The sequence below is a fragment of the Chaetodon auriga genome, chromosome 22 (assembly GCF_051107435.1).
Source record: "Chaetodon auriga isolate fChaAug3 chromosome 22, fChaAug3.hap1, whole genome shotgun sequence".
Classification (NCBI taxonomy): domain Eukaryota; kingdom Metazoa; phylum Chordata; class Actinopteri; order Chaetodontiformes; family Chaetodontidae; genus Chaetodon; species Chaetodon auriga.
Genome location: NC_135095.1, coordinates 6755910 through 6770634, shown reverse-complemented (window position 1 = coordinate 6770634; position 14725 = coordinate 6755910). Strand labels below are relative to the sequence as shown.

The 14725-nt window shown below is 41.7% G+C and overlaps 1 protein-coding gene and 1 non-coding gene across 2 annotated transcripts in view; both read left to right on the top strand.

Annotated features, from left to right (window-relative positions):
• The first annotated feature begins 433 nt into the window (after positions 1 to 433).
• Positions 434 to 505, top strand: trnaq-cug (transfer RNA glutamine (anticodon CUG)). Its single transcript has one exon. It is a non-coding gene; the product is annotated as a tRNA-Gln (tRNA).
• A 5321-nt stretch (positions 506 to 5826) lies between these two features.
• syn3 (synapsin III) overlaps positions 5827 to 14725 on the top strand; it is a 94022-nt gene continuing 85123 nt past the window's right edge. Inside the window, exon 1 of the mRNA XM_076721753.1 lies at positions 5827 to 6006. The gene's annotated coding sequence lies outside the window, so the exon portion shown is untranslated. The remainder of the gene's footprint in view (positions 6007 to 14725) is intronic.

Below are 14725 nucleotides of genomic sequence, written 5' to 3'. Positions count from 1 at the left end.
CTTACTAAACAGAAAAATACAGCGGCACACCTTGTGAATTCAAGTTTCTCTCTTTTACGAACTGAGACAAGCCTAATTACCAGGTTAAATCATCGTAAAACACGCGTCAGAAACAAAATAGAATTCACCAAAACATCTTTTTTTGTCTTTCCACTGTTCCAACAATCACCAACTCTGGTTCAGTGATGATCGCCCTCTCTTGCTCCTCTTCCACTTCACGGCTCTCCTTTCCCCACCTGCCGTGTTAAGGTTAGAGTACTGGTTCTCGTAAATCACCTCGGCACTGCGTAATCCCAGCCGTTCAGTGCCAACACTCAAGCGGTGCCTCGAGCTCTTGGTCAGGGCCGACTCAAGTCAGCTAGTAGGGCCACTAGCTGCACGGCTAGCAGAGCTAAATGATGATGTCATGTGTCACCTGAAGCAGGTGTGCAGGGGTTCCATGGTGTAATGGTTAGCACTCTGGACTCTGAATCCAGCGATCCGAGTTCAAATCTCGGTGGGACCTGCTTTTAAAGATGCATGTTAGAGTAAGTTGTAAATACAATGCGAGCGGACCTGTGTGACCACATCTGGAGGTTGTATGACTTGCGTTGTGTTCGAATCTTAAGTCAGCATTCCCAGCTGCATCCCCCTGCCCTGACCTGACCCTGAAAACCTGTTCCTCCTGTATGTCCAAAGCTCCTGTGCAAGCAGTGTAAACACTAACACTCCCCATCAGAGGGAGAGTGAGCTAATATTCATAGGACAGCTAGCTGCACGGCTAACTGCAGCAGTTAGCTGTTACTCCAATGATATGCTGCCACATATTTGGAGGATGAATTCAACAGGTGGCCAGTTCGTACACATTGCACCTCTAACATTACTATTCCACTGCATCTAAAATATGACCATTTTCCAAATTGTTTTACTATTTACAAACATTGTTACAAACATTATATTGAAAATATGCACTCAGAAACGTATTATGTGGCCTTGTTACTGGTGGAGCAGCACGTCTCTGTGTCGTTCTCTGCCTGTCTCGTAATTGAATTGAAAACACCACCAGCCTTCGGGTTGGGCCTCTTAGTGAAATGAGGCAGGGCATGAAAAATGATCAATATGGCTGCCGGTGCTTCCTGTGACATTAGACATTAGGTTGCATACCCCCCCTTTCTTCCACGCACACACACAGTGTGTGCTGTATATACACTAGCAAGTACCTCCCCTTGTGTTTCCTGACAAACTGCAGTGTGAATGTGTTTGCATGCGAAGATGAGATTTCATCTTATAGTCTCATTTTATTTCATCTCTATCTCTCATATTTTCTCTACGCTGTCTGACTTTTACATTGAATCTTTCCACATACTAAAAAATGCATTGATTTACACTAAAGCTGAACACTTATTTTTACAATCTCTGCAATGGGTTATATTAAGCCTCTGACTTAATGCATTGATGTATATTACTGTATGGTTATGAAGACATTAATTTGTTATAAAGGCATTTCTCTGTTCAATGCTGAAGGGCTGAGTTTTACGTTATGCAGGCATTTTGCCAAATTACAAGACCACAAATCCTGGTCCTGCTCTGATAAGTACAAATTTAACAGAAATTCCCTGAAAGATACATCTTTGGTTTGAACAAAAGGCATTTTGAGTTAAAGCTATCCTAATCAAGGTTTTTGTATTGACAAATATATTGCTCAAACTACATGTCGGTGTTTCTTACACATCTCTCTTTATAGGGACATTGTGGGCTACCATATAGTTTTTGATTTGACAGTAATGTGTTATGTGTGTTAGGTGTTATCTGTGCTTAATTGAACAGCTTGTTCACCATAATGTTCTTCATGTATCCTATCTTTGCTATTTCAAAATAAACGCATTATTTGAGCTGTGAACAATTTGTATTAATGATAATCAAAGTATAATATGGGAGGATTCACAAGCACTGGTGGATACTCGGGGGTTGGTGGTGGAGGACTGAAGGACTGGAGGATTTTTTCCCTCTGGTATGTGGTAAGTATAAGGTCACTAATCGAGAATATTTACTCTCCCGCGGTTCAAAACATACAGCCTTTTTTCTGTGCAGAGAAGAGAAACAGCTCTGATGGTACAGTAGATAACAAAACGACAATTCCCAGGGAGAAAATGGATTTGGCTGCCACTGTCACTGCATCCATTTCTCCACCCTCGTACTTCATTATGCGTTTGCTGCCCATTAACATGGAGCTGTCCTATGGGAAATGCAGCTGTGCCCTGCAGGATGCAACAGCCCACCTAGTGACAGTAAATATCCACTGACATTAACCAGCCTAAGCAGCTACTTCCTGTCTGATGTGTGCCCGTGGTGGCTGCTGTGTGTTGCCCGGCCTGTCGTTTCCTGGTAGACAGAGCAGATCTTCCAGAAGCGGCTGTGGGGAGCTTCCAGGCCTGAGCATATCGGAAAATCTGGTTTTCCTGCATTGCATGAGCTTATGAATTAAATATGACTCCTTTCCTTTTGTTTGCGTGCACCCCTCCTGGTGTTCGCCGTGTTTATGCTCCTGCTGAGTCATGGTGGGTTTTGTTCCAGCTGATGGAAGAATGCTATAGTGCCAAAAGCCCTGATGTGAATGGAAGTGAGTCAGATCTTTACTTGGCTGATAGCAGGAGAAGTTTTTGTGAGTTTCTGAAATGTTTCCGGTGATTTCAATAACAGCTGCTTTCAGCAGATGTACTGTATGTGCAGCCCTCAATAGATCAATACTACACCTGTTCATTAACCAGTTTTAAAAGGTGTGTCCTAATGCCTGTATTTTTCTGTCTGCCTTTAATGCTGCTTGTGACTTCATTTATAAGTCCTTAAAGGAGCTTCATGCAGCCTAGACTTTACACTTATTTCACACTGGGCTACAGGAGGGAAATGTGTTGTGTTGCTTTACAGTATAAAACAGGAAGGCAGTGGCCAAAGCTTTCAGAGCTGAGAACTTTTTATTTTCTCAGAGTTATGATTACATACTATGCTTGCCTATGTTAGGGATGTGGGGTTTGTTAATACCACTTGGCAAGTCAATGCTTTTTCTGGTGTGTTTTTTTTTTTTTTTTTTTCTTTAAGCCTACCAGGGAACATCAGTCCACCACTACTTTCATTCAGACTGTAATATCTCAACAACTATTGGATAGATTGACATTAGGTTTTTTTTTTTTTTGCAGACATCAATGGTTCACAGACAAAGTACCACTGTGCCAATGTGGAGCTTCACAGAGCCACTAGCATGACTGTAGACCTGACTGTGTCTGAAATAACTTCAGCGTTACAGGCTCGATTTGGCCTGCAAGGTTTCTAGCCTAAAAGAAAACAACAGCAATAATAATAATAATAATAACAATAATCAGAATCATAATAAAATAAACGATAATAGAAATGTGATATTCAAATATTTAGGATCCCTAATTACTCATTATTTTTCATGATCTCAGCATGGTTACACTGTGTCTTGCAGGAAGTCAATCCATTAAGGACACATGGGATCCAAGTACCATTTTGCATCTTAACAATACAATACAATACAATACAATACAATAGGTGTTTGTGCTGTGGCCCACCATAAAGTTTCAGCTTTGGTCCTCCAAGGGAAAAAGTTTGGTGAGTCAGGGAGTGATTTTGAACACAGCAATAGTCTTTTCTTTCAATGGCTTTGTTTTCATGCTGTTGCCCTTATTTGTTTGCTTTTTTAAAACAATTTTTCTCCTACGACTTCTACTATGGTGCCTTAATGTTGGCCTAATATTAAATTACTCCTGTGAAATAGAGACTGCCGATCCTCCGAGGCTGCACCCTCGTTCTAGTATCTATTTTTGTGCAGCTACTGTTTGCAGATGTGTCTTGCTGTGATTGGATGACAACATTTGTACTGCACTTTGGGGTGCAGTCTATGTCTCTGTTCTTGTCTCTTTTTATTTTTACAGATACATGCATTCATAGCAGAGAGTTGGTTATGTCATGAATTCAAGCTTACACCATGAAACAGCCAAAGAGAGGCTTGAAGCAGAAATCATGCAGCTAATAGATACCTATAAAAAGCTGCTCTTGGCTCAGATTCATATACATCTCTATAAATATCCAACTTAAGGTTTACACTGTAGTGTAACATTAAATGTGGAATTAATTAGTTGCTATTGTAGCATGTGTGAATATGCTGTTTGCCTCCAGAGGGCTGGAAGCTGGACCACAGCTTCTCATTAAAGAGTAATTAGCTCTAACACAATCACAGGATTTGTACATTCATTCACATAGTTATCCATGAATTCATTCAAAGTTTTCTTAATCCAGCTTTGTGCTTATGATCCTGCTGTCTAATGCATTGACTGGAGGCTGCAGTGTCATAATTAGGCTCTGTGCTGTAATTATTATGCATACACTCTGACATATGATCAGTTAGACACCCAATGAACTCCTGAAATGAAACATCAAACATTTTAAGACTGACCAAAATGACAGACTGTACTGGTTTCAGCCTGCAGTTGAAAGAAACCTTTCAGGGCAGCAAACTCAGCAAACAGGAGCAACTCAGTGGCGTCATGGCCGCAGACTGTGGGTTAAAGGAGATTTATGATGTTGTTATTACACTCTGTTACATCAGTGACAGCTGTGGGTCGACATATTCTCCTGCACCAGAGTGCCTCATCAAATATTTACCCCTGCTGATAAGCTTGACAAATTCCTCAATCATTTCCCTTTCCAGTGGTGTTTTGTTCATTCATTATTTTGTCAAAAAGGTAGTTACTGGACATTGTGGAAGGCAAGGGCCGAGAGGGCACCTTAATGCACCATTTAAAATAGTAGTCATTGACTTATTGGCCACTTGAGGCACAGGAGGAAAACCTGTACAAACAACATTGATATTTGAGCAACATTAGCATTCATTTGGAGCCATGTTTGTGCCCACCTGATGAGTCCGACATTCACTCTCCTTTTAGCTCTTGTTTGGTCTCCACCAACTCCTGTGGGAAATTCTTTACTGGCTAAATGCCAGTGGTGCCCCTAGACATTTTTCATAGGGATGACCAGATGGAGCCACTGAAAATCTTTGTGCACCACTGATAAATGCTCCACTATGTTCATGAACTAGTTGCTAAGTAGCTGTTTGGTTCTGTGTTTTTTTTGTTTTTGTTTTTTTTTCTTAGAGCGTTTTAGCAACAACCTGAGATGTTTGCTAAAAAATTGCACATCAGAGAGCAGAATAGCATCTCGTTTTTTGTTTTTTTTTTCCCACCTATGTATAATATGATCCACAGGAATTAGCCCTGCATGTATTTGCTTTTCAATGCTTTAAAGTTGTGCAGCATTGTTGTGGTAATTTGCTAGTCTTAATATTTAGAGAAATTGTATTAAAACCACAATAAATCAGCATTTTGAAAGGGCTTTCTTTTCTTAAATTAGCAATTAGATGTTTTTGGCATGTGAAAGTATGTATAATCAATAACCAATAATATATTGATTAGTACTGCTGACAAACATTTCACTTGTGTACCATGGTGATGTAAATGAGAAAAACACCACTGTCTATTATAATTATACAGCAAAGAATATTTTCTTCATAGGAAATGATACAACATACATTTAAGACATTTTAGATCCATTTCAGAGGCAAATAAAACAACAACATTATTTAGAAATTCAATTTATTTTTCCTTGCTTCACATTTTATTCCCTTTTGCTTCACTGACAGATGCTTCCTCTAGTTCCCCGTTGGCCAATGAGCTTCATGGATCGACTGCGGTAATAAATCCACTACACCCCTCACGTTCCCGGCATGCATTGTGCAGAGAGAGAGAGAGAGAGAGAGAGAGAGAGAGAGAGAGAGAGAGAGAGAGAGAAAGAGAGAGAGAGAGAGTGGGGGGCTTGGCTGGGAGGCTGAGGAGGACCGTGGACCTGAGCGCAGAAGAAGAAGAAGCATCACAAGAAGAAGAAGAAGAAGAAGAAGCAGAAGAAGAAGAAGAACAGTCATCAGCCGACACTTGCTCACCACTGACCACAGCTCAGGTAAATTATGTGCGCATTTCTTCCCAGCGTCACTCCCGCGCTTTGTCTCCAGTGTTTGCCCCCGCGTGTGGGCTCCCTGCTGCCGGCTGTGCCTGAAATCAGCTGCTTCCCACTAAGCTCATATTTTCCGTTTTTTTGTTTTTTTTTTTGTTATCATTATTGTCACTGTTCCTCGGATGAGGTGGTGCTTTGGCAGTGTTTTGCTGTGTCAGGTTGATTTGAGTGGCTTGACAGCTTGGTGATGTACTACAGCAGCTTTGTGCAGGGATTCCCTCAGCCATGTCTCCGCAGCCTCCAGTCCAGTCACTCCTCCGCTCAGCGTTTCGCCAGGGGAGGGAGGTGGGGAGGCTGGGGGTATCCATTTCATGACTGTGACCGGGGGTGACGGTGGATAATAAAGTCAGTTTGCTTTGAACTGATGCAGGAAAGCCCTTTTAGCCCTAATATTTCCCTTTGAACTCTGCTGTAATTGCTTTGCATGAGGCTATTTATTAGCCTTATTTTACAACCTGCACCCAAACAGAACACATATCCAGTAATCTAAACAATCCGCTTAATATTAGAAAAGTTTGTAGGCTAAATGATCACTATTGTTGTTTTCTTTGAATTCTGAGATAACTAGGGTTTTTAGGGCCACTTGGAAACAACCTATCAGCTCAAATTTGACGTAGCACCACATTTTAAATGGACAGTTAGCAAACAGTTGTTTTGTGTTTACACATTTATTAGATATAAAGCAGCATTAGCATTCATTTGGTGTTGTGTCCTGGCAAATATGATAATGTATACATTTCACTCTCCTCGTAGCTCTGTTTTGTTCTCCACCAGTTCCCGTGAAAAACAGCGCTTTAGCTGCTAAATGCTCCATTTTCGTTTTCTAGCTTGTTGCTAATGTTGTGTTCACTGGCTTTTTGCTCATGTTGTGTTCACTAGCTTGTTGCTAATGTTGTGTTCACTAGCTTGTTGCTAACGTTGGCTTGCTTGTGTTGTTGTCAGTCAAATCTGATCAAACCACACCCACACAGTCCTGATGGAGCACATTCATTCATCTTTGGCGGCTTTTCAGAGCTTTAACTGACAGATAACATTGACAGATGACAGATATTTAATGTCACAGGGAAAAATGTAACATACTGGAAGTGTTGCATTCAAACATACAGATTTACTGTTAGCTGAATTTGACTCTACCTCCATCTTCGATGGGTGCAGTGTTACAGTTCAGCTCTGAATATTGACGATAATGACACCATATTGTGAAGGAAACACCATGAAATATTTATCAGGCAATCATGAGACAGGCACAAGGCACTCCATAACCAGTTATCTATTTTGTCTCCTAACAGATGCTCCTCAGCATGAAAGGCTGCCTGCAGCCACTAATGATCCCCCCTTTTTTTCCTGGTGAAATGATAAATTGCAAAATAACAGTGACCTTTCTGTTCTTAATTAGCTGGTTCGGTGCTTCTTGGTGTGCACCAGACTTCATGGAGAAAAGTGTCCAGTCTGTGATGGGAGGAGACTTCGGTGCAGGAACAACTTGGAGTAATGTGGGGGTGGTTTGTTCTGAATGGAGCTCTGAATCAATACGCTGCTGATGCTGTTTATATGGAAATGATTCATCAACAACCTGTTCGTCATAACTTAGATATGAATGGATGATGTATTGTAATAAGTAGTGCTGTAGTTTTTGTGCTGTATGCAAACATGTTGAGTATCTATGGAGCTGTGGAGCTTCAGTCCAGTGAAATCTCTGGATGTTTGGCTCAACCAATGAAAAATGTCCCTGTATCTCTCTCAGCTGAGAGACATTATCGCTTTCAAGGTTTCTTGACATTTGTTTCCAGTGCACCTGTCTAATCTCTGGAGTAGTCTGTATAGGGAGAAAGAGAGCTTGGTTCTACCACCCGCCTCATTGTCTGTGTGTGGATATTAATGTGGCGTCTGCAGTGAGAAGGGCGGTGAGGTCACTGCGTGGTGACTTGGCTGTGACTCCTCGCCTCACCAGCTCGTCGCTGCTGCTGCTGCTGCTGCTGCAGACACTCTCGCAGTGAGCTGAGACTGTGGCGTCGCTGAGCACATTCTGTCACTGCAGTCGTTGAGGTTCACAGTTCAAGGATGACTTTCTCATTCCTGCTGGGTGATTCTGCAAGTACAGAAAACAGCAAGACCCTAAGATTAGGTTTTGAGCTTTGTAAACTGATCTGTGTGGTACGTATTGTAGGCATAATTATGTTCCCATTATCTTATTACGTTTCATCTGGTTGGGCTTTTCCTGTTTGAAAAGACCTGGAACGAGTCGGTCTAAAATAGAAGCAGTGCATGGAAAGCGTTTCACAGCATGTTTGCATTTCCAAGCGCCGAAATCAACAGCCTAAGCCTAATAGTGTCCTCACAATCTGGCATTTTACAAGTTTTACAATGGCTGATTAAAATAAAGCAGCAGGCTTCGACACAAACAAACACAGCAACTAAACACCAACTTTTCTGCAGATGTCTCGCCACAGCAGAGGCATCAGCATGCAGGAAGTTCAGGATTTAACTTTGGATTCAAACCAGCAACAGCCATGAATGACTTCTGAGATCTACTTTATTCCACTTCTCTGGAGATCATTAACATATAATGTCAGTTTTCAGAACAAAGCTCTTCTTTTCATGGGAAATTTAGCCTCGTAATGCACACCTCGTAGCAACAATAAGAAGGTGGCAGAGTGCTAGACACACAGTGATGAGTCATGATGTTACCATCACTGTTCCCCAAAAAGTAGGAGCAGAGTGTTACGTAGTTGGGCTTCTGCACCACATGTAGGATCATAAGTAAAATAAGGAGTTGCTAAGCGACTGTAGAAACACTGTAGCTCATCTGATGCTACAAAACGGATTGTTTTATTGCAAGGTATGATGGACATATAGGAATTTGTAGAGTGATGGTGCCGGCGCTGGGGGGATATGAACAACAGGTGCAAGGAACAGTGCATGACATACACGAATCTGTAGCATGTGCAGCTCTACATAGAGTATATACACATTCATGCTAATGTATGTGCTATAATAACAAAGTCTCAGGTAATAGAAATAAGGACAAGAGACAAAAGCTGTACATTAAACAACTTAATCAGCCCCAGACTTCCTTAAAAAGATCTAAGATTTGAGAGTTGTTCAGTTAATGGGAACTGTCTAAACATTGTGAACTGGCGTCTATGTAAATTCTATCATTTGTCCCTTTTGGAAATTCCGCAAATGTAATGCGTTAAGTTATTCCTTTCTTTGTATAAAACATTGCGTCAATTTGTCCTTGTGTGTTGCAGCACCAGCGTGTAGGCTGCTCTGTGATTAGATAAATTATATGCCTTGTTAACAGCAGATCAGCTGCACAGAACAGTGCAGCTCACACCGTCACTGTATAGCATTCATTTCCCACCCATGTTGCTTTGATTTTTCCTGCAGCTCTGCTGCACGATGCGTCTTTTGGCTCTTTCGTGGTGCAGAAGAGACGTGCAATCAGTAATTCAGGCCATTTCTCTTTCAGCCTTATGGCTTACATGCACTCTAAATCTGAACAACAACCTCTATTTTATGCTGGCTAGAATGAAATATCTGTATCAATGTTCTATTGTGTACGGATGCCAGCGCGTTGTACGGATTGCGTTTACACCTACCTAAGATCTGATTGCAGTGCGAGCCAGCCTACCTCTACCTCTGTGTTTTTCCTTATCCAGATATTATCTCTGGACTCAGATTGCATTTTAACACCAGCTGTAAAGAGCCAAGCTAGCAACCTGCACAGCGGTGCTTTGAACTAAATCCAAATATTAGCATGCTAACATGCTCACATTGACAATGTTAACATACAGATGTTAAGCAGTTTACTTTGTTCACCTTCTTAGTTTAGGATGCTAGCATGCTAACAAGATGAGACAGGTAGGAATATCTTGTTTTTGTCGGGGTTCATATTATTATTATATTGGACAAAGTGAAATTTTGATCCAATGATGGTGCGAAATGAAAACTCAGCCTCCAATAGTTGACACATTTCACTCAAAACCACAAAACATGATGGTGGCACAAGAGGAAAAGTCCAGAAAAAGTCCCTCTGGACAAAGTGGTGAAGTGACAGACTGACATTGCCATCCATGGAGCTGCTGCCACGGCTCAAAAACTAGTAAAAACTGGTGAAATTAGGCCCACATTAAAAAGTAATTCATCTTATAGTCTTACTAAAAAAATGTAAGCTTACTGACAGTCAATGATAAACTAACCAGAGGCTGTGTCAGCTTTCCAAACATTGCCAAAAAGCATAAATAATCTCATTAGTTGAGTTCAGTCTTGGTAGGCGGAGACTAATAATCTAAATAATCTCAAATGCTGTGAGGAATGTGTCATGCTGATGTTTAAAAAAGGCAAGAGGCAAGACAGGAGGAAGCTGATATGAAGCCTCACAGTCTTGTTTGACTGAAACACAACGAATAACCTCAAACCCAACTAAAGGCGGGCGAACACATTGGTCAGGAACAAAAACATAACGATGATTTCATTACTCTTAGAGCCTGGAGCCAGGATGGAATTACAGAGGAGGAAAAGGAAATAGATTGAAAAAGGCCTGAAGAGCATGGATTTTGTCTGTAAGTTTATGGCAGTCCACTTATTAGATTTAGATATTTTTAGATATTTTCTGTGGAGATTTTGGACCGATTGTAATGTTGACTGAAAGGGAAGGCCTGATGGCCTGATGAGGGTGCTAAAGGAAAGGACATTTGGACCACGTCATTCCCGTCTGGTCAGTAGCTATGGAGATATCTTACTCTGGAATAGAAATACAATAAATAAAAAATATTGCAGGATAGAGACTGTCATGAACATCCTTCTAGCAGCGAGTCCCACACACATGTTATAATCCACCAGAATGCTTCCGGGCAGATTAAACGCCACCTCCCATGCCAGCATGTGGTCCCTCTGCTATCCCACCTCTCCTTAATTTCATTTTCCTCACTTTGACACGGGTCCAGCGACCCTCTGCTGTAACCAGTCACACCCCCGACACCCCCCCCCCAACTCAGACTGTCGTGAATAATGAAAGCCATGTTTGAGCGCTTGTGGTGACACGCTGCACAGCAGACACACACTGATCCCGTTAAGCTCGTTACAGTTTACGGACAGTGACTGTGTGTGTGTTCGTGTTTTCTTGTGGGCTGTCAGGAGGGTTTTTGTGAGAGCCTGAGCAAGGATGCTAAAGCCTGTTTTAAAGTTCATTAAATACTAAACGCGTCATAAAATGGTGAGGTGAGGGCTTTTTAAAAGCTCTTTCTTTTTGTGCCATACATTTTGTAGCCTTTTTTTGTTTGCCTCCTGCTTTCATTTTGTATTTAGCTCAAGTTTCAAGTTCTTTATTCATCATATGCACAACAGTTACAAGGGAGCGGTCTCTGGCAATGAAATGCTTGTTCTCAGGCAATAATACTCATGCAATATGCATAAAAAGAAAGTTATTCAAGTAGATGAAAAAAAAGTAAACAGAAAAAACAAATGTGCATGTATACTACGATGTGTGCAGGTATAAACAGGTGAATGATATAATATATACAAACAGATCCATCAATGAGCTTAATGAACAGTCTTCTGGCCTGTGGGATGAAGCCTGAGCCTGGTGGTGCGAGACCAGATGCTGCGATCCCTTCTGCTCGACGGCAGCAGGCAAAACAGTTTGTGGCAGGGGTGATCGGAGTCCTTGATGATCCTGTCGGCCTTCGTCTTACACCCCGGGGTGTAGAGGTCCTCCATGGACGGCAGCTTCATTCTGGTGATACGCCGACAGGCAGGAGATCTCAGGTGTTGACAGTACAAAATAAACTAAAGCACATATCGGTCATTATTGCAAAATTTGGACATGTAGGGTAGGAAACTGGGAATGCAACGTTGTCAGAGAAGATGGAACGACACGACTGCATGTCCTTAATAATTAGTCAACAAATTAGTCGACAATTCTAACGGGATCTGGTGTGTAAATTCACAGAACAGCTTTTCAGAATATGTGATAGAGTTGACAGATACACAATCAGGATACAAAAAAAAAAATATATAAACTGAAGAGCGAAACATGAGACAAAATGAGACCAGCAGGAGCTCCCTTAAGCTGTATCCTGATGAATTACTAGATTTTTTTATCATCATTATAGAGCAGAACCTGTGATTACTGCTGAACCAAAGTCCTGTTTGGTGTTCGAGTTTAAGGACTTCTCTAATATTTCCTTTAAACACCACTTACTGTACAACACATCATTCCTCAGTTTCTACAAGGGTGCAGTGCAACATCCACATCCTTTCTATAGCTTTTTATAGTTGGCCCCAACAGACTCTTACCACACAAGGATTATTGAAAGATCATAAATAGGTGGAAAATCCGAGGTGTTATTTTTGTCCTTTTGCTATTTGTATCTCTGCTCTTTCTTGAGAAACTTATCACCAATGTTTGCCATCAGGTCAGCAGTAGCAGAGCATGGGTCTCCTGTGGTTTCTTCCCAGCGTGGATGCGCCGCACAGTGAAGTCAGAGGCGACGTCTTTAAGGATTTAATCACGTCAGCTTTGCTCTGGCACGGAGAGAAAGCAGCTTACTGGGTGTTGAGAAAGTGGGGAATGTGCCAGTGGTGTAAATATAGTGATTTTCAGCATTTCAGCAGGCAGCTCCTTATCTGTCCAATGGGATCAAGTCGTTACAAAGAGGGCTGAGCTGGCAATCAGTGGCCAAGTGACTGTAATTGCCGCTGCTTGTTGTTTGTCTTTATTCTGTCTGTTTTCTAGCAATTTTCTATAATTTGACTTAAGCCCTGCTAGTTTGCTCTCTGTAAGAGCTTTGTGGTGGTTGACACATAAGCATACTTCCCGGGGGAAGCCCCTTCAGTCCGTGATGGGATAGGTTATCCAGCAGCTGGGAGGCACATTACATCCCCCATGTTGGTGTTATTCCTTCTAACAACAAGCACATGCCTTACTGAAATGCCCATGGGCAAAACACTGAATCCCCAAACCCAAGTATTAAAGGATCTCTGATAATTTTCTGTATTTTTATTGTCAGCAAACACTAAGTGAAGATCCAAACCACCAATGAGTTGATCATAGCTAATAGATCATCTTCCTCTTTGCCACAGAATGTTACTACCATTAACATGTATGCTGTTAATGATAACATAGTCACTAGAGCAGCAAATGTGTATTAATCCACTGCTGAAAACAGTCCCCAAGAAATGCACTCTTCACTCTTGATTTTATGGCTTTGGCTGTTTTTTTTGTTTTTTTTTATAAAAAAGGGAACTATATACGTGTTTGTTTCTGTAGCTGCTGAACGAAACTAATCAATATTTTTTTATTACCGATTGGTTAAATAATTTCATCCATTATTAAAAGGGTAAGCAGTAGTGACAAACCCTGAGATTTCTACCACTCTGCAGTTCTGCAGAGCATTTTCATGTCTTCGTTCATTGTTTCGGATTGGCTCATAACTTTTCAGTTCTGATTCACTCTTACTGCTCTCATGAGCCTGTTTTCAGCTAACAGAGCTCTGAAGAATCCATTGTACACTACCTACTAGCAAACAGCAGGCAAACAGGCTCAGTCAGCCGCTCGCTAGGGAACGAGCAAACAAAGTGAAGCATTTAGCAGCGAAAGAGCCTGATATTTCCCCGAGGAGCTGGTGGAGATCAAAACAGAGCTCAACTGAAAGTGAATGTTGGACTTAAATATGACTACAAATGAATGCTAATTTCGCCCCGTGTATGCGGGATGTGTGAATAGGCAAGTGCTTGCTAGCATGTTAGCCACAACAACTTTACAAGGCGGCAATGGACTCAGTTTATGAAGAACTGAAACTATTGCTCTGCAGCCTCTGTAGAGCTCAGAGGTCACGTTCACGGATCTGACTTCACTTTCTTACCTACACATGCTCAGGCAGAAGCTACAGCTTTCCTCTCTCTGGAAAGGCTTCCTGGTGGTGATCGTCTGACTACATTAACTTGTCAAGATGAAACATTTGCCCTACATCCTTTCCCTCCTGCTGCGGGCTTGTTAGACCCACCTCCCCCTTTAACTACAAGAACACCGCTGCAAACACCGGGCACATCCGCCTGAGACGTGACGCCTCAATACGAAATGCACTTTCATCTCTTCCAAGCTCCATTTACTGTGAGAGTGGCCTCGTTTTAATCAGGTTTAAGGGGTTCTTTCCCCCTCTGCTAGTGTGCTTGCTTTGTTGCAGTTTGATAGCTAATCTGTTTGAATGTCTCTCCTCTGCCACGCTGAGTTCCATGTGTTATATAACTGTTTCCTTTCTCCTAGCGGGCTCTATCTCCTTTACAAAGAAATGAGCTGTGAATCACTGCTCCAACTTTGCATCGCCACTGCTGTGTCACTGAATTATTTGCCAGCGGTTTCTGTCCCAGCCGGCATGGGGAACTTAATCTTATGCAAATCAGGTTTAGCGGCATGTTTAGCAGATTCACACTGTAGCTTTACCACCTTAGTACACTCTTTCAATAGCTGCTGTTGTTTGGCATCTTCCTAAGCTTGATACTTGCAAATACATGTTTTCCAGGTCTGACTCTTCACCTCAGATCTGATGCTAATTAGTGTGAACATCAGAGAGAGCTTCATGTTTAATCATTTACATCTGAACTAAATTTATATGTGCCACAAAATCTGATCCTGAGGAATATCTACACATACTGACGCTCA